Here is a 24,116-nt window from a genome sequence, read left to right on the forward strand (position 1 = left end):
GGTTCAATTTCCGGCTCTGCCCGAAACTCTGTGCATGACACTGGGCGAGTCACCTAACCGCAGGGCCCCTTTTCCCCCATTGCCAAATGAAGGGGGATGAAAGAATTCCTTTCTCCCCCGCTCTGCCTGTCTTGTCTGGTTAGGGCTTGTTCAGCAGAGCCCTTTAAGCGTGTGTTTTATCCTAACTCAGTGAAATTAATGGGTCACATGTTCAAAGCATGTGCTCCAGTGTTTTGATGACTCAGGCCCCAGGACCCTACGCTGGCCAAGGCAGGCACTGTCTCTTGTATCCGTACAGCAGCTGGTACAAAGGAGCCTTGATCTTGCACATTAAAAAACAAAGGTAGGTTTCAGGGGAGCAGCCGGGTTAGTCTGTATCCGCAAAAAGAACAGGAGGACTTGTGGCACCTTAGAGACTAACCAATTTATTTGAGCATGAGCTTTGTGGGCTACAGCCCATACTAAACGGTCAAATGCTTTCCATCAAATCGAATGAGATGGGTGCTTTTGCTAGCTGCTGCTGTGTCCCCCTTTGTTTTAAACGCCACACACTCTTCCAGCGATATGCTCCCTGACAAGCCCCTGCTTCTCCTTGTCACCATTCAGATTGTAGCACAGCTTTGGTTCTCCTGCTCAGTCCTCTTGCTCCACGTGAAACAAGCTTTCAATTATCCTTTTAAATGATGGCTTTGAAGAACAATTACAGGGAGCTGCATCAAACTGTTTAAATACGTCCCGCTTGGAATCCAGAGTGAATTCTTTGCAAACGTTCCCGAGAGTCAGCTATTACTGAAGGCTGCTTTGTAACGATTGCAGAGTTGCCACACGAAATCACATTTTCTCTCATCCTCTGCTATGCTCTGAACTGGGGTCGCCTGGGATACAGTCCCCTTCAAAGTGAGTATTTAAATGGATGCTGCTAAAAGGTGGCAAGGAAGTTTAATTCCATCGCCAAGGTTTGCAAAGCCTAAATCTAGGCTCCCAGATCCACGCTTAGGCACCTCCAGAGGCAGTGTGGTCTAGTGGATAGTGTGGGGGGGCTAGGACTCAAGATTTGATTTCTTTTCCCAGCTCTGCCACTGATTTACCATATAACCTTGGGCAAGTTACTTCATCTTTGTGTGCCTTTGTCCCCCACCACACATACCTTGTCTGCTTAATCTGTGAGCTTGTTGGAGCAGGGAGTTGTCTCTTGGGCTATGGCTACACAAGAGATGCAGCTGCGCTGCTGTAAACTCTCAGCCAATTCACACCCCTCAGTGACATATTCACACCCCTGAGTGACATAATTTATGTCAATTTATGCTGTATTGTAGCATTGCCTCATTCTCTGGTGTTTGCATACACAGAACCCAACGCTCAACGGGGCCCTGCTCTTGGGGCCTCCCAGGGCTACAGGAATAACAAATAAGTGGCATGATTTTCAGAAGTCCCCAGCTCACTGAGAACTTGTCGGGTGATCAGCACTTTTGAAAATCTGAGAACTTGTTAAGGTGCTTAGAGGCGGATTTAGAAGCCTCACTTTAGGCTCCTAAAATCTTGGACATATTTAAAAACACAAAGTTCTCTGAAAGGGAAAGCTGCTCCTGTTGTTTTGATCCAGTCCTTCTTCCCAAGAAACTGCAAAAAATGTCTTTAATCACTGTGTATCTAGTACCTAATTAGAGAAAAGAAAAAGACTTTCAACAGAGCACAACACACAGAAGTGCCCAGTGAGAGCATCTGGGACTAGCTCAGCACTTTTAAAAGTACGGATGCTTCCTATGAAGCCCTGGAATGGGTTACCTAGGGAGGGGGTGGAATCTCCATCCTTCGAGGTTTTTAAGGCCCGGCTTGACAAAGCCCTGGCTGGGATGATTTAGTTGGTGTTGGTCCTGCTTTGAGCAGGGGGTTGGACTAGATGACCTCCTGACCTCTTCCAACCCTAATAGTCTGTGATTCTACAGGTCAAGCTCTGTTGAAAATCTTACCCGATCAATGGTGGCTGCTGAACACTTAAAAAAACCAAACTGGTACCCAACGTTTTGTTCTCCTGTGCTCCCTCTGCTGTCTGACTCCTACACTCTCCTTAGTCCTGGGTTGGCGTCGCGGACAAAAGAAACCCTTTGAATACGTATATACGTGCTAGCACGGGATGATGTATACAGTAGAAAGCTCTGTGTTCATTTTAATCTCTGTTAGCAACAGAGGAGGGGGGAGGGGAGAAATGAATCCAGGGGATGATGTGTGAAAAAGGGCAAAATTGGGAAGAAACAAAATGTTCTTTCCAAGGACGTGCCCAGGAACGGTTAAAAAGAGAGACAACCAAGCCCCTTGTGGCTGATAGGATTATTGTTCATCAATGGAATAATGAAATCCTCATCTGTGCGCATTGGCTGCTCACATACATTTCCCAATCCCCTTACACACTAATGGAAAAACAGAGAAAGACGAGACTGGGGTGGGACGAAGCTTTCAATTCTCATTCATGTAGGATGCCTGCGTTAGCTGCAATGACACTGTACGGTATCTAGGATCAGCCAGCAGGACAGGGGCCCCTCCGCCTCTGTGGGAAGACGGAAGGGGGTCATGTCATGCTAACGCAAAACATGTATGGAGACCATAGGTAGGGATTGATAATTACGCAAATGAGCCTTCGCCCAGCCCCACAGGTAGCAGAGAAGGAGCACTGCCCCGTTTAATGGCCCTTTCGGGAGCCTGGCTGATGTGTATGAAACGCAGGAGCTGGCGAGTGATGGATGAGCCCCAGGCAATCCTGAGCGAAGGATCAAATTCTGCTCAGCCACTGGTGTAAATCTGGGGAAGCCTGTTGGAGCCTGTGCTGCTGTGATTTACAGCCGCGTAAATGAGAATAGGTTTTGGCCCCAAGGACAGCAGAGCCTGTACAAAGCGCAAGGAAATCCAGGCCAGTGAAGCCCAGGGAGTTGGATAAACAATACTTCTGTCTCCAGCCTTTGGCTTCTGCAGCCTTTTAGCTTAGAGGAAATTCCAGCTGAAATGTCTAAATTAGTTCCCACTGGATCCAATCAGCCAATTTGGGTTTGGGAACACAGCAGTGTGTGTATTGGTCAGTTGATTCCCCTGGGACTACTGCTCCCCCAATCGAAACCTGTGCAAACAAGAATAAACAAACACAAAGTCAATGGCAAAACTCCCCTCGATTCCAGAAATGCCAGGGGTTCACCTCAAGAGAGGCCAGCTGAAGGCTTGTAATGGAGTTCATTGTAATTGTCACTAGGATGAAGTAAAAGACAAACCATCTGGGTTAGCAGTCAGTCCAGATTGCACTGTGGAAGGATCCTCCCAATGCAGGAGTACTCCTTCGCGAGCAGAGATGGGCTGGACTGGGACTAGGTTCAGTTTTGCAAAGCCTGGTCTGCTGGCTTTGCTGACCCAAGAGGAGAGATGGCTCAGACCCAGACCCCGCATATGTGAACACCGATACTCTTCCCCACAACTACTGAAGGAGCATCTGGTTCCAGCCAAGGTCAAGGGAGCTGGTTCTATATACATAGTCATTTCTCTTTGTGTCACTTTCACCCCCAAGCTACAGCATGTGGTTACTCAGGTGACCTCCTTGAATCTGCCTCACTTGATTTGGGAGCACAAGCACTGAAACAGATTCAATGGCCAAATCCTGAGAGGTGCCAACCCATCATTAGCCATTGTTCATGTAGGACCTACCCAAAACCATTCCGTGGGGGCTGCCTCTCAGGATTTGGCCATTTCATTCTAATAAAACAATGCAAATTATTGGCCCCTTGCAAAGTGCCCTTACGAGATTGGCTATTACGTTCAACACCACCGTGGGCAGATTAACACAGCACTTGCTTAGCCTTCCCTGGGCCATTATTTTATGTTAATGTGGCAGTGATTTACACTGTAATATAATTCAAAAGACATGGCGTGGGCAATTTCTTTTGCTCTTTATTTATGCTGCCAAGTGTTTAACTGGAACTTGAACTTGAATCCTTTTCAATTCCCTCCTCTTTGCTGTGCTAACTAGTCACTGGTGAGCGTTGCTTGCAGCATTGCTGATATGTTTGTCAACTTGATTAAAACTAATGAAACAAACAAACAAAAATCCTATCAAGACATCCAAGACACAGTTCCCTAATATAGTTTAGCAGCTCGTCAATATGGTAATTTGATTCTATAGCCATCAGTCGCCTTTTTATAGCATCCCCCTTCTCTGTTTAAAGAGACAAGAAGGCTTTCAAAGGTATATTTACATAGCTTGCTTCATCCCAAAGTTTTTACATGCATAAAAAACTGAGCCATAAGCTGTCCACACGAATAATTCCACCAACCATTGCAATGCAGATGCCTCTGCACTGACACAGCAGCTGTTCAGTAACAAGGTACAACAGCATAAGCTGGGCATGCTGGGGCTCCTGCAGGTTTGAAAATATTTACCAGAACTTCGCTGAATTTAAGCCCTGAGTACAGGATAGAACGTGACAAAGAAAATAGTTGGGACCAATCCTGTATTGGCAAAGAGAGAGAGAGAGACTGGGTGGTCTAAAGAGGTCTTAGACTGTAAAGTCTTCAAGGCAGGCACCATCTCTTGCTGTGTGTCCTATCTTCCTAGTTTCACAGAGTTTAAAGCCAGGAGGGACGATTCGATCACCAGTCTAACCTCCTGGGTATCACACCCCATTAGTCTTTGCACAAAACCTTGAGTTAGACTAAAGCATTCCAGTCCTCAGGAGACTAAATTGTGAGCCACGAACACAGAACCAACGCCCGAGGCCCCTCCAAGGCCTGTACCGCACTTTGGCCTAGCTCCATGGGGCCCGAATCTCAGATGGGGCCCCTCGGCCCTATTGAAATGTTACAACTACTAATAACACTGTCCTGGATCCTAGGAACACTATATCTATTCAGCACTGCAGGGGAAGGGAATTTCCAGTGTCCCAGGGTAATGGGGCTATTAGTGCCAATACCCAGGAGAAGTCCCGTGATTATTACTTGCTTCTCTTGGGGTTTGCTTTGGTTTTTTGCTTAACGGCAGAGGCATGATTATGAGTCACTTTTAATCACCTAATTCTATTGCAGTCTTAACAAGAAATACTGAATAGGCATCATAATAGAATCCCATTAAACGGCCTACCTCATTTCATAGGGACCCAACGATCTACCCTAGCACAACGATTCGGAGACAGCAAACCTTCCTCGGCTGGTCTACACCTAAAACTTAGGTCAACCTCGCTACTTTGCTCAAGGTTGTGGAAAAATGTTGCACTCTGTGTGATGTACTTAGGGCCCCAGAGCAGATACAGCTGGGTCCATGGAAGAACTCTAGGATTGACCTTGCTACCAACTCTCCCACATCAACGGAAACCCCCCCACCTCCCCGCCGTCTATGTAGGAAGCATCTACACCACGGTGCTGCAGGAACACCACTGCAGCACCCTCACTGCGCCATTGTAGCAGCTGTAATGTAGACGTGCCCACAGCATCACTCCCTGGTGCTAATAGGCAGGCTGGCTGAAGGGATCTAAGCACATTTCCAGAAAGGTAGATTTGTTCGCCCTGGCAGCTACACTCCTGCACCTCCCTACCCCAGTTTCAGCTGGATTCAGTGTTTTTCTGCACGTATTGCTCTGAACCACCATGTAATATTGCTGTGCAGCAGCTGCCATGTGTCACCCCAGAGGTGGCTGCGTTTCATGGTGAGTGAGGTGATCTTTATGCGACCTCTAAGGACTGTGCACTTCTGCGAAAGCCAGGGAGTGGAAATGTTGCTGATCTTCCTCCAGGAGTTTTCTGGGTGGTCCTTTGTTCTTCCTGATGAGAGGACAAACTGAGCCAGGGCCGGCAGAGGGTGGTTCATTTCACGCCCAGCCACCTCGACAGGGTCCCTTGAAGGGCAATATGATAATGAAGCTGCCGTGTCTAAGATTCAATGCTCTGCTTAGCTTAGGGCCTGGTCCAGAGCTCAGTGAAGGTAATGGGAAGACTCTCAATGGCTTCAGCGTGCTCAGCCCTGCTCCTATTATAGTCAATAGTGAGATTCAAAAAGGGCAGAATCAGGCCCATAGCTCATAAGTCTGGTCCATACCGACAGGGAAATCTGGGCCTTGAGGAGGATGAGGCAAGGTCGGCACCTCTCATGGGTGTGTGGTGCATCCCGTGATAGCTGGTGATTTCTTAGAGCCCCAGCTCCTGGAGTCATGTGAACACCTGATAATTGCAGCTTCTAGTTATACAAAAGAGGACATGTCTAGCACTCATGGTTATGGAGCAATGCCTGAAGATGTGACCTGAGTGAACCTGAAAGGCTCAGAAGCCAGAAGGCAAAGAAAAAGAATTCAACATTCATTATTTTAAAAAATTTCCTGATTTTTAGGGCCTGACCCATGATTTTTGAAGGCTTGGGGTTTGCAGCGTTGCATTTCTAACATGGGTCACCTTTTCCACAGGTTGCCTTTTGTTTGTTTTCTTACCAACCAGGCCCACAGGGTGGTGGTGATTTTGAGTGACAGCCTCAGGCTTATAGCCTGAACAAGAAAACTAAATGTAAGATCTGTGGCTGTGGGACACAGACACACAGCAAAGAAAGCAGAGTCTTGGAGAAGCAGCAGTCAATAGCCCAGGTTTTAGAAACCTGGGTCTGTGCATTCATAGATACAGAGAAGTTATATGGAATAAGAGATTTCATATTGAAGCAGAGATGTAAGGTGGGTTGCTGTGCTTATCAATATCTATCTCCCAAGAGATCGGCTCCTTCTTTCCCATATTATTAAAACACAGCCTCCAAAACAGGCCTGGAAATCCCAGCTGCAAACTGGGAGATCCACAAGCTTGATACAAGTGTATCAGTCTTGCCCAACCCCCAGCGACTGAGTTTGTGTTTCCTCAGCTGCCCTTCCCAAACCTGTCCATGGCTTCATCTGGATCTGGGATTCTTCCTCACCTGCTGTCCACGACTGTCGCGTAGTGTTGCTGTGTGCTGTTAAACAGTAGCTGTGTTCTGCCCAGGAGGTGGCTGCATTTACTTGTGGGTGGCATGGACAGTACAGAAAGCATGTCAGATCTTTCAGGCACTGCATACACTGAAGGTATTGTTTGAAAAATAGATATTATTTATTTGAAAACATATTCCATTTCAAGAGCAAAATGATCTGAACCGTAATTCCCAGTCTTCTGTCCGAGAGTTAACCTCAAATAATATATCGAGATTCTTTGTTGGATTTTTAAAACAACAAACCTTTGCTATTTCTGTACGTGCTTAAACACTGAAAGCCCGAATGTTCAAGTTTTTCTGGGGCACCTTTATTCTGACTCCTACGAAATTGACTGTTCTGAAAGCTTCGTTTAGAGGAAATGCCATTAGAAAGCATCGTTCTTGAGAGACAGGATCCCCTGAACACCATTAGCCTGCAGCCATTGCATTTTTATTGGTTTTTCCCATTTGCCATTTAGCTGGGGAAAGGATGGATGGAGTGTTGCTGGAGGTTTTGTCTGTGAAGTGAAAACTGCCCTTATAAATAAGAGAACGCGTCTAGCCTCTCTGTTTCTCCCGCCTCGTTGTTACTTCGCTCCAGGGCCTAGAAGCAATGTGCAGTCAGCAGGAATGCACGTAATGAAATTCTTGTAGGCCACCGAGTTAACCTCTGCTTATTGGAAAGGAAAAAATCTATGAATGAAACAACAGCACTTAAGAAAAGCTCATTTTGAAAAACCCCTTCAGTAGTTTCCCCCTCTGTACCACCGATTGCCTTTGGTGACAAAGAAATGATCACACTGCCTGCCACAAAATGTCTCCTAGTCCTCCTTGTCAGCTGGTGGCATAACAGAAGACAACGTCTGTATGAAATATAGAGCAGTCCAGGGACAGTGCATGCAACCAAGGGGGCTGGAACAATTTCTATAGTCGGGGGGGATGCTGAGAGCCATTGAACCAAACTGTAAGCCCTGTATATAATGGAAACCACTTCAAGCCAGCACACCCCTAGTTCCAGCACCTATGCATGCAATGTCGCTGGGTTGCCAGGTATGGTGACCAGATGTCCCGATTTTATAGGGACAGTCCCGATATTTGGGGCTTTGTCTTGTATAGGCCCCTATTACCCCCCATCCCTTGCCCCGATTTTTCACACTTGCTATCTGGTCACCGTATTGCCAGGTGTCCAGTTTTCAACTGAACACCTGGTCAAAAAGGGACCCTCCCAGCCAGGTGAAAATGAGCGAGTGAGTGAGGGTGGGGGAGAGCGAGCGATAGAGGGAGGAGGAAAGATGGAGTGAGCAGGGTGGGGCCTCAGAGAAGGGGCAGGGCAGGAGTGTTTGGTTTTGCTCTGTCAGAAAGTTGGCAACCCTATTTTTGGACACAGCCTAGAATGTGGGAGACCTTGCTTTGCTAAGCTTCCTGTGTGACTTGCTTGGGCAAGTCACTTGCCCTCTCTGTCTCCATTCCCCATCTGCAAATTGGGGATAAGAGCAGTGCTGTCCCTCACAGGGGCCTTTGGAAGTATAACCCCACCAAAGATGGCGAGACACTACAATAGTGGGGCCATGTAAATAGATGCAGAACGTGGGATGCTGTTACCCAGCAAATGTCAGAGCAGAGATGGGCCTGGATCTAAACTCCACTGAGCTCTGCTGGGTTGAAAATCTACCCGCAGGGTCTCGGTGTTTGCACTGTGGGTCTGTCTCATGGGCAGAGTGTAATAACGATGCTGTGTAGTTCTACAGAGCCTTCCATCCGTGGGAAAAGACCCTTTATTATTGATATTATGGTAGCATCTAGATCAGGACCCCATTGTGCTGTACAGATACCAGGATTCAAGACTTGGGGATCACCTCAGAGCATGCAGCATTTCATTCGCACATCCGTCCCGCCTGCTAGGCAATCTATCGACCGTACGTTTCCAAAGGGTCATTGGTGGACGAACGGCAGGAGCCCGTAAAAATCACTAGAATCTTAATGCTAAAAGATCAATAGCCAAGCGAGAGGCATTTTGGAAGGCTGAATCTCACCGCTGTGTTTGAAGACAACAGTTCCTGGCTCTTTGTAACATGCAGAAGCAGTGAAGTCTGTCGCGTAGCGGGTCTCTGCCAGATCTACACAACTGACCCATATCCAGCCATGTGGCTAGGCAGAACCAATCAAAAAGCTGGGGCAAAAGAAGCTGAAGGAAGAGGGCGGCCTCACCGGTGGAGAAGGTTTTCTCTATTGCGAAGAGCGACAAACAGGTGGAGAGCAGAGCAGTGGTCCAGGCTCACCGTGAGCAGCTGTAGGCATCTGTAGGCATCGTGGCAGACTTTTCAGAGGGTTGGTGTGTGTCATTCAAAGTGAGGAATTATCAAGGGGAAAAAATGCTCTGTCTTCCAAGGGCGAGGAACAAGTTTCCAAAGAGCTAGACCCATCTGTCTCTCCCCACCCCCACGCCGCTCTCATTGGAAGCTTTAACCCCTGGGAGATTTTCCAGTAGGGGTCCGGAGGTTTTGTTGGAGCTTGATCAGTAATGTTTTGTGAGCTCCCTGCCGGAGTGATGAACGAGTCCAGATTAGCTACATTAATTCAGCCCCACGTACCTGCTGTTGAACATATGTTCCAGCACTCCAGAGACGTGAACACAGCCCAAACTGCCATCTAGCGAGACGAGGCGCCAGATGCTCTTCGCACTTGGCCAGAGGAGGGTCTGATGAGCTCATGTTCCCTGATGAGGTGGTTTCTTTTCCGTGGGATGATCACTCTCCAGAGCAGGCTAAGAACAGGATCTTTGGGCATCTGAGTATCAGGCCCAGAGAGTTTAGCTTTTCGCTTCCAAAGGGGCTTTTCAACACTAGCAAGCTACATTGTCCTGGAAGGTCCAGAGGGTCCCTTATTTGCCTCCAGTTTAGATTCCCCCTTCCCCCTTCCTCATCTTAAAAATCAAGGCCCTGCGTCATTACAGCATGCCTGGACTTCTGCAGTGTTCTGGGGCCGCGCTGGCCCCTGGAGACCGGGCATGAGCTCAGACTCGTCAGCCAGACAAAAGCAGCAGTTAAAAATGATAATGTGCTCTGCCAACCCAAACACTCCAGCTGTGATTCACTGGTCCCTGCGGGAACGTGGCCTTCTTATTGCTTCAGCCGCCTGGTGCATCGCAGGAGAAAGCCGTTAGGATGCAGCACATCACGCTCGGAAATTAGGCTGGGGGCAGGTCTTTGTTCAAGAGGCTTCTGCTGTTATGTGGAATACAGGGAGACTTGCAAACCCAGCACCCATCCTTCACGCAGCAGTGCCAGCCGCCCAGAGGCACCTCATCTGATGCACTCCGAGGAAGGGAGGCTGCAGGGTTGGAAGCAGCGTCCTCCCGGGCGTTTGCACGCCATTGCCAGAGCCCCGTAGCCCGTCTCTGTTGCTGCTCAACTAAACATGAGCGATCTCAGGGCGCTTTTCAATTCATACCGCCCTGGGCTCCCATTCTCATTCAAATAATAATACCGTGCATTTAGCGCGGGCCTCATAGCAATGCGCAAGCATGAGTGGCAGTAAAAAACTAAATAAATCTCGTCGCACCCCTCTGAAATAGTTTGCCTTCAGTTTCCTCATCTCACAGCTGGGGAAATTGAGGCAAGGAGGGGGCCATGACTTGCCCAAATCCATGTAGCAAGCTAGTGGCATAGCCAGCAAGAGAGCCCAGCACCAAGTCCACCGTTCTAACCACTAGGTAGCACTGCAAGCCACAAGCTCTGTGGGAGCTATAGCAGAGGTCCTCTTTGCCAGCACAGTTACTATCCTGCTACAGCACATTGCTTGGGCCAAACCCACAGTTGGACCAAATCTTTGCTGTTTAACTGAGATCACCAGTAAGAAACATGTAGGCAGGACTCCCTGCCTCTGTTCCCAGGGTCTTCATGCTCCTTTCCTGGAGCTTCGGCCCCCAGTCTGAGGGTTCCTTTGCAATGAGTAACGCCTCCACCCATAGGCCAGTTTGCAAGGTTTATCATTTCAATTTGCTGCAGTCAGAGCCAGGCAGGTGGGAAAGGAGTGCTTGTGAAAAGAGCCACTGAACCAAATCAAGTCCCTCGGGCTGTGGGAAGAAACACAGCTGAGCTGAGCCGTGACAAGCGGAAAGGAGCAAATATTGACAATACTTCATGTTTCTGCAAAGCGCAGGCAAACAGGAATTCATCATCAATGAGTCTGTAGTGGGTCACAGACGCTGAGCTGCTTGAAGCACAGAGAGTCTGGAGCATGTGTGTGTGGGTGAGGGGGTGGTCTCTCAGTCTTTGCAACCCATCGTCTCATTGCGGCACATGACAGCCAGGGGAAGGAGGTGGGCTGCAGATGAGTTGAAGGTGCATTGGTAGACCAGGATGAGGTCAGAAGGAGGCTTGCACAGTTTCTCCTTATGCTGCACATGATCCTGGTCAGCAACTGTTGATTCTTCCTCTTGTGAATGCCAAATTCACACGCAAAAATCAAATAAAGAATGCAGCCAACAGTATTTGGTTAGCTTCGATGGCTAGGGTAAGATATTAAAAATGCAAGCCTTATGATTGGACACGTGGTATTGCTTCTGCTCCCTGATTGGAGAAGGGTGGCTCGGAGAAGCAGGCTTCTGGTTATAGTTACGAGTTCTGCATTCTATGTGAAATTTTCCCCCTTTATGTTCTGTTTGTGCCTTGCACAATGGGGTCTGGATCCGTGACTGGGGCTCCTAGGCGCTATCACAAAGTAAATAAATCATAATATATTTAATAAGAATATTCATATATACCACGTCAGCCCTGTACTGAGGTTCTAAGAGGCACCAGGGTGAATTTCACCTTGAAAACAAGCACACTAAGGGAACAGTGGAAAGCAGAGAGATTTCATTTACAACATGCAGTTATTCGTGGAATATGTTTTAGTCATCACCCAACTCTCCCAGTGAAGGGTTGTTGGTGAATCACCGTGAGATCCTGGGATAGAGGGTGCTATAGAAGTGCAAAGTATAATTATTCTTTCTGTCACTCTTTTGATCCAGTCTGAACATGCCTTTCACAGTTTCTTAGTCAATTTTTAACAAGGGATGGGCAAACGTCTTCAAATAAAATAAGAACCAACCTGCAACTTCACCCAAAACTTGATTCCAAACCTGGTTTTAAAGTTCAAAAAAAGTTGAGTTCATTTTTAATTGGGCGTAGGGTGGGGTGATTTTCCTTTCCTTTCCTTTCCTTTTTTCTTTTTAACTTTTCTTCCAAACTTCTGAGTTCCAGCCAGGAGTAGAAATGCTAAACTACATTCAACTGGCATGTTCTGGTTGCATCTGGGCCTCTGGTGTTCAGATACCATGAGGAGAAATCTTTTATAGAGATTTAACTCAGTCAGGTCAGATGGAAACATGGGCAGGACAGTGTCTCTCAAACCCCCAGCGGAAGCTGACATGTTGCCAGCAATGTGAACCTCCTGAACTACTGCTGAAAATCCCTAGCACCTGGATCACAGTTTCTGTAACTGTTGACAATGCCTTTGTCCTGTCTAAACCATCTTCCGCACCCATTCAAAGACACCCATTGTCAGTAAGGGGTCAGTTTCCTAGTGTACGGGGACTAGGCTCTGGTTTGGCCAATCCACGAGAAGCAGGAAGTACAGACGTTACTCTGAAAATGTCACGTGGGCTTTTTTTGTATCCCCCCGGAAAGAGGGTTCATACGGCACGTTGCCATGGACCCAAGCTCAGGTGTAGCTGGCAATAGTCTGGGGCAGCTGGAAGTGGATCCTGTCATATCACCATTAAAAGCCATAGACTGGTGAAACCAGGCCGGTAACTGGCGCTGACCCTGGAAATGAAACCTCCCAATTACACTTAGTCTCTGGGAGCTTGCTAACCACCCGGCCTTGACCTCTGTATGTGTTGACACATGCCAGCCTCCTGCTTAAACTTCTGGAGCCATGTGATGTCTCCCAGCAGGAACTGCCTCTATTTTAAAATACTCCTAGTAATATAGGCTACCTGGCTCGTTATCTGCCTTGAAGAGCTGCGTTCTCCTACGTGCCCCATCCTCGAGGTGGTTTTGTGAGGCAGGTGCTGGGACACCAAGCAGAACTGTGATGTATTTAGACCTGCACTGAAGAGTTTCTCTTTATTTCAGAGGCTCATCCTGGCTGCTGGTGCTGATCCGTCCATATGATGGTACTGCCGGCACCAGGGGTGGACTTAAGGCTGCTCAGAATTAGGTTTAAAGTGAGATCCTGCTCGTCAACCCAGATTTATATCCAGTCTCAGAGACCACAAAGCCAAATGACCCCATGGAAGCTGCACTGAGTGAATGACCGGGCTCAGCTTTACATTTGGCATGTAGGACCAGCCGTTCGCAGGGGCTCAGATTCTCTGTCACTGGTGCTTTCTGCTGCACAGTAGAGTGAAGCGAGGGGTCTTGGTGTGGGGTCTTTTTTGCTGCTGTTTTATAGGCATAAAGCCTGAAAGCTAGACAGTGCCGTGAAAGGCCTGAGCCCTCCGTGCCTCGTTTTACCCATCTGCAAGACATGTATTATACCACTCACCAGCTGCTCCTCGTTGGGGGGAGTGTGAGGCGCAGATGATTTAAGGCACTAACGAAGTACACAAAGCAGTCCACACAGTAGCCCTTGGGGAGAGCTCCCCCTCCCCAGCATGGTCAGTAGCCTAGTGGTTAGTGCCCTCAGCTGGTATGTGGGAAACTCAGGATCAGGTCCCTGGTCTGACTCGGACAGAGCAGTGACTTGAACCCAGCTTTCCCAGCTCCATGCTCTGTCTCCTATTGGCTACTCTGGGGTGGGGCCCTGAGACACTTCTGTGAAAAGTTTTGGCTTTTATGAGCCATCATTTTTCATGGAAAACGGCGTCCCCCACCCCGGCTCTGGTTACAAAGAACCACGCAATCCCTTTGCTGCCTCTCCCTCCAGATCCCCAGTCCAGGCTGTGCTGAGAGGTAGACGAGAGCCCCTCCATAATAGATGGAAGGTAACATTGCCAATGAGACATGGGCTCCTAAGTCACTTACCCGCTTCCGTGCTACCCAGAGTCCCTTCAAGGGAGTCTCTGAAGCCATCGGCAGAGTTTCCGCCAGCAAACAAGTTAAGCCACCTGAAATCCCAGGGCTCGGTTAGCAAATTAACATGCCATCCCCTCTTACGGGCAACCCAGTGCCACCAGGCCCTTGTTCTCGTGGCACAGCTCTGGGAACGTGTATTAACTGGCTCGTTCCCAGATCGCACCATTAGCTTGGAGAGCGGAGGGAGCCTGCAAGGGGCAGGAATACGGAGAACCTGGTGCCTGGCGAAGAGGGAGATCTCCACAGCTGTAGCCCTGTGTATCCCGAAAGGCCCATTGCAAACAGCAGAAAGCATGCAGAGAGTCCCCTCCAGGGAAATGCGGGAGCCGCCCTGGCAAAGATGATCCCCCAGCAGGAAGGCTGTGGAGTTCGCACTGGGAAAGGCAGGGTTTCACTCTCAAGGGAAGGGCTGGGGTGGCTGTCCTGGTACCAGGACAAGAGAGGACTCACAGAGTGTGGGCGTGCGTGAAGGTACCCGTATGTAGAGCACCAAGGGATGAGATGTCTTGGGTTTTAATGACTGCACTGGGGTGAGAAATGGACTCTTATTGTGGACTGTTTTGAATGATGTTCTGGTAATAAACCACGTTGATGGACTCGAGGATAAGCCTTGCACAGAGTTACTGGGTTACCGGAAAGGGGAAACTGAGGCAGGCATGCCTGTCCTGCAGCAGCCTGCCGCAGGAGGGTGCTGCAGGTGGGACTGCCCTATGACAGGGCCCTTGACAGCCACCAGGAAATGGCCGGAGACTACCAACCTGGTCCACCAAACGGCCATGCCTACTGGCCACTACTGACCCAGGGTGGAGTCCAGCAAGGACGCTCATGGAGAAATGCTCGTAGCTCTCTGCCAGTCTCAGGAGCTAGACTCATGGAGAAATGCTGAGCCGACACGCCGGCCATCTCCCCCCTCGGTTGGAGGCGGCAGGGGACACTGCGCTCAGCTCCGCTGCACTGTGCCCTGCAAATTCTTATTTCATTTGTTTAAAATATCCGTGGCCTCACTGAGCTGCTCAGCAAATCTCCGGCTCCTCCAGAGCAGGAAACCGTGTGAGAAGTTTACAAGTGAAGCCTGTCGAGAGTTTCCCACCAGCTCCGGCCGGACTGGCTCCTCCTTTGATGACGCTGAAGGTGACTTTTGGTGACTGGCGGTTTAGAGAGGTTTTTCCTCCTGTGTGTCGTGTGGTCTCAGCACATACTCGGTTCCCGCTGGGAAGACTGGGGCTTTTGAACCACAGCTAACAATGTGCTCTGGTGGCACCAGATATGTAAAGAGAAGTTCAAAAGCTGTGCAATCTGGAGCTCTCCGATGTGTAGAGGGGCTCCCTCCCTCCCCGCCCTAGCTAGATACTGGAAATTGCTGCTTGTACGTCCCTTGTTTGTTCAACTCACTGTGTTAGCCACTTATTTCTAGCCCAGGAGATCTGTTCTACGCCACCACCTTTGAGGTGTGTCAACGCCGCAAGGCAGGGTATGATCGTAGAATGGGGAAGCATCTCCATGAGAGCTTTAATCTAGCTAGCACTGAACAATAGCAGGGTAGATGCGGTACTACCGGCTTTAGCATGGGCTATCAAGCAGTGCACAAGTCAGCTAGGGACCCTGGGTTCGTTGAAGGGTTGTTAGCCTGTGCTACCGTCAGACCTTCCCTGGCCTTGTAGACATCACTGAGTGACAACCCAGTAAACGCTGCTAGGGCTTGAACTGTAAAGGTCAAGCAAAACTATACTGGAAACAAGAGATGAGCCAAACCAGGAACTGCTTGCTTGAATCTGCCTGGAGATCTAGGCTGGGCAGTGTGTCGGCAGAGGAGCAGCAGACAGGATGGGCAGTGCCGGCCAAGGTTTTCAGGGGTCTGTCATAACCTCGGTGAGAGATAAGAAGCAAAGCAGCAGAAGAGACGGGCTCGAGCCACAGGAAATCAGAACTCAGTCTGGCTTCGCCTCCCAGCTTTCAGATGTCGCTGCTTACATTGTTTCCCACATACACACTGTCTAGCTAAGGAAATCAAGTCCTGGCCACTGAACAAATAAGCAGGAGTAAAAATAGAAAGGGGGAAATACACGCAAGCCTGTAGCTATTGGAAGTCAGAAAGCCCCCTTTCCCTGCTGGCTGTCCGGTCTTCCACATCCCCTTCCCTTTCAGACTGGGTGACCCAATCCCATCAACTGCCAGCGAGCGGGAGAGGCGATGTCCTTCCTTTATCCAGTTACTGGAACTTTGGCTTTTGTTAATTACAAAGAAGAGTTTTCGATCACATAGTGAACTGCTCTCACACATTGGTTGGTGTGGTACAGTGCTCTGGCATTGTGTTGCATACTGTACTCTGGGTGGTATTGTATTCCAGTGACGCCTGTACTGAGATCAGGGCCCCATTGTGCTAGGTAGTGTATACACACCTAGCGAGAGACAGTCCCTGCCCCAAAGAGCTTACAAGCTAAATAAACAAGACAGACAAAGGGTGGGTGGGGGAAACAGAGGTGGAAAGTGACTTGCCAAGGTCCCATAGCAGAGTCAGGATGAGAACATTGACTTCCCATTTCCCAGACCCGTTTCCTATCTGCTAGGCCATGCTGTCTCTCGCTGATGGGGAGGACTAAGGATCAATGCTAGGGCCAGGGGAGGGGAATGTTCCCTTCAGGGTAGCATATTTTGCAAGACGTGCTGAGCCAAATACCTTCCCGGTCCATTTCCATTGGCATCAGTGGAATTACAGCGGGGAAAAATCAGGTCCATTGTACCATCCAGCCGATAACCGCTCTGCCCTCCCCTTGCTCTGTTACTTTATTTTACATGCCATTTTCCACGTCCGAAAGTTGGAAACCAGGTGTCTCGCAGCTGCTGAGCTGTGCTTGTAAAGGCCTCTCACTCCCAGCTCCTGCAGCCGCCTGACGGCAGGCTGGTTATCTCTGAGAACCGGGCAAAGCGTGGGCTCCGAGCTATGGTGGGCTGAATTCACAACCATACAAAAGAGCCTCTGGGTCCCAAAGGAAGACAAACGACATTGACCTGTGCTCCAGCCGGCTGGCTCAAAACACAGTGCCCTCCAAGTCTGCTGTGTTCAGCCAAACGGTCTCTCGGGAATCCCGTCATCCTTGTCTCCTTATGGCTGCCAATGGCCTGGATCTGGCAGGCGGAGTTTGAAAGAGAAAGCAGCGGAGTCACATCCCTGGTGATCGGGACTAGAGCAAAACCACAAGCAGAGAGACGGAGGGCTGGGAAATGAAAGGCATCTGTCAGCCTCTCCAATGGGCTGCCATGCCTGCATTTGGCACTGGCGACAGCCCTCCTCTGCTTGGGTCAGTGTCCTATTCTCACACCAGTCGCCCCTCGGAGGAGCGGTAGCCGATGGCTGAGACTTTGTAAGTTGGCTTCCCAGTGGAGGAGAAATCAGTGGCATGGCGTCTGGGGATATTCTCTGAGTAACGTCATTTATGTGCATGTATGCACCAGCCCTGGAACAGAGGTGGGCAGACAGCTTGCAGGGCAACCCCTGCTTCTAGGGATCTCAGCCCAGCACCAGAGCCCCATTCCCAGAGAGCTACTTTGCCTGACACATTGACTCTACTCAGAGCCCAAGGCAAAGAGCAGGGTCACCTGCTGTGGCTGGCACAGCTCCCTCTCTTCCCAAGCTAAAAGGTTGTATAACTCCAACTAACAGTAACCCAGCATGTCTTCTCCAGAGTCCAAACGTGCTCCCATGCTGAGAACAAAAAATTGAAAGACGACGTGTAACAGCGCCTCCTGGTGATGCCGGACCTCACGCGAGCAAGACTGGGAGCGATGCGGACTAAGGGGCTCTGCCCTTAGGCTGGGACGGGAGCACTTGGTTTAGTTCTGCAGCACTCTTTCTGGTCAGTGCAGCCGTGGCCACGTCCAGGCCTTAGGAGATGGCAGGATGTTCTGACCAGAGCATTTGGGACAGAGTGGCAATACATCCACATCCCCAATATCCACCCCTAGGGACCAGGCCCAGCTCTGCCATACTGACAGTCCAGGAGTGGCTAGCTAAGGCAAGCACGTCATGTTGAGCAATAAGCCTTTCAAGACAGTGATCATATCTTGCTCTAGGCCTTGGACACCTTGTATGTGTCCAGTGTTCTGCAAATGCTCATTAACAATGAGTAATATAATGTGCAGGGCCGTAGCTTGCCTGAGGGGCTGCAGGGATGGAGGGGAGAGCTTACATGGGGTCCTTGACAGTCCTTTGTGCATCTCGGCCTCCTTTCATCCGAGGAGCTCAAAGCAGATTGCAAACAGTAATTAACCCTCATGGTTATACCCCCATTTTACTGCTGGATAAGCTTGGGACACAGAGAGGTTAAGCTGATTTGCCCAAGGTCCACTGAGGGAGGCAGTGGCGGAGCTAGGAATTGTTACGACTGGTTAGAAAATGGTCCGTAGTTTCCATGGCAAAATTCAGAAGAAACGAAAATCTTGGGGATTTTTTTCCCCCAGAAATGTTCTGGGGTTTTTTGACTGAAATAATTAAAAACTTTAAAAGTTGGGTTTGGGTTAAAGTTCTCAGGTTTTTTTGTTGAACAAATGGAAAATTTCAAACAAAAGGAACAGTTTCCCTCCCAACTTTTCATCAAAAAACATTTTTGACTGAAATGTTTTGACCTGCTCTGGTGGAACTAGAACCCAGGAGTTATGCTCTTAGTCTCCCCATCGAGCCATCAGACAGCGTCCTCTCCAGGCAGCTGGCTGACATTTCTCAGGGAGGCCAGAGTCGGCCATGATCGCCTGCAGCGTGGTGTTTTCCAACCAGTCACCTGGACCGTTTCATGGGCAATTGGTTATAAACAGGAAAATGGGACCAAATCTGAGATTGGAACAGATGTTTGGAAGGAACCATCCTCAGGCGGGTTTGTCTGAGTCCTGCACGAAGGGCCGATGGCAGCAAGCTAGCAGGGAAAAGGGCAGAAGATCAGCAGAGTGAGAGGAAATGGAGACAGGTGGCTGGAACAGACTCGACTGTGAAATATCCCACATGCACTGTGTAAAGTCAAGCTTGGCAGCCAATGGGCGTTTTTTCTTTCCAGTAATTCTCGCTCATCGAAAAGCTCTCGCCCACGTCTATTTGTTCCTGGATCCCGTCCCACCCAGCAGGTGTTTGTTCAGAACTGGTGCATCGGGGCTCAACGGTTGGACTGTCTAGCCTCGCTCTCATGCCCTGGAGACACAGCACGCGGCTCTGTTCTTCCCTGGACACCCCAGGTAAAAACACCCAATGCCACTGTTTGGCTGGGGCCGCTGCTGGTTCCCAGGAGTGCAGAGGGACGAGTGAGACTGCGGTGAAGGTGGTTACTCCAGGCGATTTTTGAATCCTCCTGCTGTGGTGCCCCTATTTGTGGCCTGGCTGTTTGTCTTTTTCAGATAGGGCGACGTTTCAATGACGAAATCCTGTGTTCTTCCCCTCCCTGTCTTCCGCCTGCCCTTGGGTTGCCTGCCCTCATCTCTTCTTTCCATTCTCTGCTGAACATCACGGAGCCTGATACTGCTCTCACGTACCCCACATACCTCTCCCAGTAAATCCAGTGGACTCGGGGGGATACATAGCACCACTATGACTCCACCATGAGGTCAGGGACAGGCCCAGGAAGCGTCTACACCGTTCTCCAATACACCACTAAGGAGCTGTCCTGGGCTTGCGTTAGCCAGCCAAAGGGGTCATTCCAAGCGACGTCACAGTCAGCGGGTTGCCAAGTTAAGAACCATTAACGATCCGCGCATGCCGCTGGCTTCCACACCATGCTGTTGTGACTTGAGAGCCTCCTATTAGACACTTTCTCTTTGGCTTTCCTTAATAGCACCCAGTAAATACACACACACACACTATAGCCAGAGCCGCAAGGGATGGTGCAGATAACTGTGAAATAATGGTTGTCCTTAGGAGTATGCAGAAACCATCTGGACCCTTTGTGGCCAGATGCTCGACTGGTGTGAATCAGTGTGGCTCCCCTGAAGTCAATTGAAGAACAGTTGATTTCAGTGGAGCTATTCCCCACATCAACATTTGGCCCTTTTTAAACGGTACCAATCCCCCTCACCTCGTTCTTAATGTAGAGCTTGATTTACTTTTGTTTGGCAGCTGGCGACGGCGATAAGCATGTAACATCAATCCAGGATGATGGGATACCACTGCAGTGCAGTCTGCAATGTCATTAACCTGCACGTTTGGAGACGCAATTTCACCCCTTCAGCACTGGACACCTTCATGAAACAGGTGACTCCGGCATGACCAGATGGTCCAGTACATCCAGATGTCCTGTAGACAATCGTAGGAGGACTCGCCTGCAGAGAAAGGGTTACGGAGGCGAGGAATGTGTTTTTCCTATAGGCAGCAGGAAGAACTCCAAGAATGACATCATGAAGTGTCTTGTGACAAGGAAATTCATGGCAGCCATTTGGGAGAATAATAAATCTCCAGACCTGTTTGATGTCTTGCATATCCAGCAGCCTTGAGGTTGGGATGATGCATCTGTTGTGAGGAGCAGCTGCTCTGGAATGCAGACTTTAGTGCATGAGAAAAGCGTCTCTTGTCTTTGCACAGTGCTCAGAGCTAATTTATTTTAACTTTCTCCTATTTGACCACCAGGGAATGTTGCTAGCACTGCAGGAATGGCTCAATTAACATCTGTTGAGCTTTCATGCTGCAGATAGGACCAGACAATGGATGGAATGAAGAAGAATCATTTACTTGCTGTGGGCTCAGGAGTTGGGCTCAGCATAAGGCGGGTATAAGGCTGAGCTGGCTTTCAACTGAGCATCTCCCAGTTCATCTTAATGCCACCCCTCCTCCTGCTATTGCAGCACTGAGCCTTTCCTGAGCAGAGACTGCAAACGGTGGAGAACCGTAGGGGATGTCTCTGCAGTGTGCACAAGCAGCCTCTAAGGAGAAGGTTGAGGGCACTAAGTTCATTTCACTTGTGACCTGACCTTTATTTGGACGCAGACTTCATGAAGTGACAGGACCTCTTCTGCCACCAAATCCCACTGTTTTCATGCTTCCATTTGCAAACACTAGTCCAGGGGTCGGCGATGGCACGAGAGCTGATTTTTAGTGGCACTCTGCTGCCAGCCAGGGTTGCAGGATGAGCAGAGCTGGCAGCTGGGACCCCAGACCGGCAATGCGGGCGGCAAACGGAACCCCAGAGCAGCAGCGCGCTGAGCCGCTCAGCCCGCTGCAGGTCTGGGGTTCTGGCCACTGGCCCCACTCAGCCCGCTGCCGGCCCGGGCTTCTGTCCATCCAGGCCAGCAGTGGGATGAGCGGCTCAGCCCGCTGCCGGTCTGGGGTTCTGGCCACTGGCCCCACTCAGCCTGCTGCCAGCCCAGGGTTCCGTCCATCCAGGCCAGCAGTGGGATGAGCGGCTCAGCCCGCTGCAGGTCTGGGGTTCTGGCCACTGGCCCCACTCAGCCTGCTGCCAGCCCGGGGTTCCGTCCATCCAGGCCAGCAGTGGGATGAGCGGCTCAGCCCGCTGCCGGTCTGGGGTTCCGGCCGCTGGCCCCTGCCAGCCGGGGTCCCAGCCGCCAGCACCTCTCAGCCCACTGCCAGTCTGGGGTTCCGTCGGGGGGGGGGCCCTGTAAATGTAAAGTTTATTACTGGCACACAAAACCTTAAATTAATGAAGACTTGGCACGCCACTTCTCAAAGGGTACCGACCCTGCACTAGTCCATGCTGGTTGACCTCTCACCAACAACCAAGCTGGCTCGAAGCACTCACTTACATAGACTCTTGGGGTTATTTTCCACCTTTGAAACATTGCGTTCTAAGCAATTCTGAACTTTGTTCTTCTGGCTATTGAGTAATAATTAGTTCTATAAACAACTGTCACCATCTTGGCATAAAATCCAAGATGGTGGCACCGTGAAGACGGGGCGACAACAAACTCCATTCTCTCCTTTGTTATTTCAGGTATTGGGATGAATTCCCACCTGCAGCCCATTCAGGGTCGTAGTGGGTCTCAGCTGAGCTGGGCATGAAATGCACGTGGCTACAGGGCTAAGCATCTGTTGTTATTATTATTCCACACTTACCCTGCTGCCATCTGCTGCAATGAAATATAGTGGTGGTGTTTTAAGTGCCTATTTACCACTAGACAGTGGCACTTCAGGGAGGATACCCAAGTTATAGGAGGTACCACCACAGAGGCATTTTCCCCTTCATGCCAGCACTGAAGTAGTTAAGATGCACAGTGTCCCGGAGTTGCTACCCTAGAAGGATTATAAGGAAACAAGCAATCAAAGTACTGGGATCAGCCCCCCCAAAACTCACCAGCAGAGAAACCCAGAAACTAAACGAGAACTTGTCCATGTTATAGTTGAAACCAGCAACCTGCTTGCATGGTTCTATCAGGTAGCTCGCATGGGCTGAGCTGCGGAGACAGGGATGCTACAGGAATACTGTAAAACCATACCTAGCTAGTGGGAATGGTAATAACATGGTTCTCAGAAACAAACAAACCCCATTGATCAGTGAAACTGTGTTAGGCCCCTAGTACTTGCACCAAGGAGAGCCTGACTACCCATCTGTCTACCCATCTGTCATGGCTATAGAGTGCACCTTATTGCTAGGATAAAGCAACCTAGGTGAGATATCGTACAACTCAGATGACATGTTCGCCCATAACTTGAACCAAAACCTTTGGCAGGCCCGAAGAGTCAGGCTGACTGACCTCCCCGCCCCATTCCCATTATTTCTCATTTCTGCGGATGCTTCTGCTCATCTGCCTTCCAGCTGGAACCGTAAATGGAGGTGTCAAAATACCCCAAAGCAGGATGTTTGCCTGCAGTTTCCAGCTTGAAAGGAAACAGCAGGAATCCCAAAGAGCCAGATGTGCTCATGAATGCCTGAGTTCAGGTCCAGGAGGTTCAGGTGACTTTCAGAAGCAGCCATTGGCTTTTGGAGAGGAACCTGAACCCCAAACTGTCAAGGTTCCTCCCCCACTCTGAACTCTAGGGTACAGATGTGGGGACCTGCATGAAAAACCTCCTAAGCTTATCTTTACCAGCTTAGGTCAAAACTTCCCCAAGGTACAAAATATTCCCCCCGTTGTCCTTGGACTGGCCGCTACCACCACCAAACTAATACTGGTTACTGGGGAAGAGCTGTTTGGACGCATCCTTCCCCCCAAAATACTTCCTAAAACCTTGCACCCCACTTCCTGGACAAGGTTTGGTAAAAAGCCTCACCAATTTGCGTAGGTGACTACAGACCCAGACCCTTGTATCTTAAGAACAATGAACAATCCTCCCAACACTTGCACCCCCCCCTTTCCTGGGAAATGTTGGATAAAAAGCCTCACCAATTTGCATAGGTGACCACAGACCCAAACCCTTGGATCTGAGAACAATGAAAAAGCATTCAGTTTTTTACAAGAAGACTTTTAATAAAAAATAGAAGTAAATAGAAATAAAGAAATCCCCCCTGTAAAATCAGGATGGTAGATATCTTACAGGGTAATTAGATTCAAAAAACATAGAGAACCCCTCTAGGCAAAACCTTAAGTTACAAAAAAGATACACAGACAGAAATAGTTAGTCTATTCAGCACAATTCTTTTCTCAGCCATTTAAAGAAATCATAATCTAACACATACCTAGCTAGATTACTTACTAAAAGTTCTAAGACTCCATTCCTGGTCTATCCCCGGCCAAGACCAGCATACAGACAGACACAGACCCTTTGTTTCTCTCCCTCCTCCCAGCTTTTGAAAGTATCTTGTCTCCTCATTGGTCATTTTGGTCAGGTGCCAGCGAGGTTACCTTTAGCTTCTTAACCCTTTACAGGTGAGAGGAGCTTTCCCCTGGCCAGGAGGGATTTCAAAGGGGTTTACCCTTCCCTTTATATTTATGACACAAACGCTTAGACATTCCCCCATCACCGGTTACAGATGCCTAGGGGGAAAAAGACTTGAGGAACGGGAACCCCATTTTCAAGAGAAATCGCACACACCCAAGACTTGTTTGTGGAAAAGAGCTTGAACTCTTTCTCCAGCTCCTACATGCGGCTGAGCTGCAATCTGCCCTTCCAGCGCCTGCAGTCTGCCTTTGGCATGCAGGCTCGGCCTGTGAGAGCTAATTTGGAGAGATAAGGCTGT

General features: G+C 49.4%; 1 long non-coding RNA gene across 1 annotated transcript in view; it reads right to left on the minus strand.

Moving 5' to 3' along the window:
- Positions 1-24,080, minus strand: part of LOC144276812 (uncharacterized) — a 44,437-nt gene extending 20,357 nt beyond the window's left edge. Inside the window, exons 1-2 of the long non-coding RNA XR_013348340.1 lie at positions 23,633-24,080; positions 22,055-22,231 (exon numbers count right to left, since the gene is read on the minus strand). This is a non-coding gene — a long non-coding RNA (uncharacterized LOC144276812). The remainder of the gene's footprint in view (positions 1-22,054; positions 22,232-23,632) is intronic.
- Positions 24,081-24,116: the final 36 nt, after the last annotated feature.

This window comes from Eretmochelys imbricata, chromosome 18 (assembly GCF_965152235.1).
Source record: "Eretmochelys imbricata isolate rEreImb1 chromosome 18, rEreImb1.hap1, whole genome shotgun sequence".
Lineage (NCBI taxonomy): Eukaryota > Metazoa > Chordata > Testudines > Cheloniidae > Eretmochelys > Eretmochelys imbricata.